Below are 1,715 nucleotides of genomic sequence, written 5' to 3' on the forward strand. Positions count from 1 at the left end.
ACAGGTCCACTTACCATTTACCAATTACTGAATGCCCCCCCCGCAGTGGCTTATAGGCTGTATTCCACTTTCAAGAACTGGGAGTGGTAAAAGGGAGTGTCCTCCATCAACAACAAAGTTGGGGTCTACTTCAACCCCCACCCCTCTTGCCTGGCCAAGGTCAGCTGTTTCTTCCGTTACCAGCGTTTACCTGAATGCTGCTGACTTACACATCACTAACCACTGGGTGGCAGTAGAGAGAGACTGGCTTGTGGTATATCTGATGCACCACAAGGAATTAGACATTTAGAGCCAGTAAAACAGACACACCATTTTGTGGGATCAAAAAGATATACAGTCATTGGATCGACTTGTTACGTATTACGAAACCGTGGGGAAGTAGTGTGCCCGTTTATTGACGACGTCTTGACGAATCTACCCGCCGAGTTGGGGCATAGAGAGAGAGAACACTTAGTATCCATATCTTCAGTACCAAAACTTGGACAACTTGTGGTAATTGGTCCAAATGTCAAATGAAAAATTCAACACGTAATAAACCAGTCCCGCCCTGAACACGTCTACCATGACCTGATATTCAAGATATTAGTTGATACACCATACTTGTACCACAGGAAAGTAAGCAGACAAAGAGAGAGCAAAAAAAGTGAACATTTGGTCCCCAGAAATTAAAGACACAAATTATATAGAGAATTCCACTGTTTGTTGGAATCGGCCACCATGTTAAACGACGGCAGGCGCAAGTATTAAACGACGGCACGTAACCGGGCCGCAACTACGCCCCGAGTTTTTTGCGTGGAGTGGCGAAGGGGCCCGCCCCAACGCTTGCTGCCAGCTTATATCTTTTTTTTGTAGCACTCTGTTTATGGATGATATATTATACATCAATCCATATAAACGTGCCCTGATCAGCAACTTCTTGCACCGTTGTTTCGTACTCTTTATTTACAGTAACCGCTCCATCACTTCCTTTAACCACCATAATTTTGGTAATTAAATTTCATCTTTCCAACAACAACAAAATCTGAGGAAGCCAAAGAGCCCGAACTCTTTTTTAGTTGAGCCGAGCCCAAACAAAAAAAACAGACCTCCTTCCTTAAAAAGAGCCGGAATCCCAATCAAAGTCTGGACTAATGGTTTCTTGGACCCCTAAACTTGAAAAATATCGCTGCAAGGGTGGTGTTTCCAAAATGAAAAGCTAACCAACGTCACAACCGTTCAAATATGTATGTTAAAAACAATGTAGGGGGTCGGGTGGACACTTTTCTTAGAAAGTTTATTCAAAAATCCTAAAACTGCCCACATTAAGAATAGTTTTTTCTTTTCTTAATTATGTTTTACTCATGTAATATAAAATATTGTTATTAGTGTTGTTGAAATGAACCATTTACTTTTATTGTTAATTAATTATTATTATTAATTTCATTACAAATACTTATTAATTTTCCCACAATTGGTGGCTATTTATCTATTTAAGTTATTTAGCCATACATTTGAAAAATTAAAACATAATTGCTTTCCCTGCGCATAATCCCCAGGACAACCATATTACACAATGCCAGCTGTTCATTTTAAGAAATACCGTATATTAATTAACAATTATTTTTTGCATTTGCATGAAGCCACATACTGTAAGAACAAACAAGAATAGCCAATGGGTAAAAAGGGTCCATATAACCTGTAAACTACTTCAGCCACAGTGGCCAACTAATCTTAAT

Source organism: Morone saxatilis, unplaced genomic scaffold (assembly GCF_004916995.1).
Source record: "Morone saxatilis isolate NCDOM2014 unplaced genomic scaffold, NCSU_SB_2.0 Contig11, whole genome shotgun sequence".
NCBI classification, from domain to species: Eukaryota; Metazoa; Chordata; class Actinopteri; family Moronidae; genus Morone; species Morone saxatilis.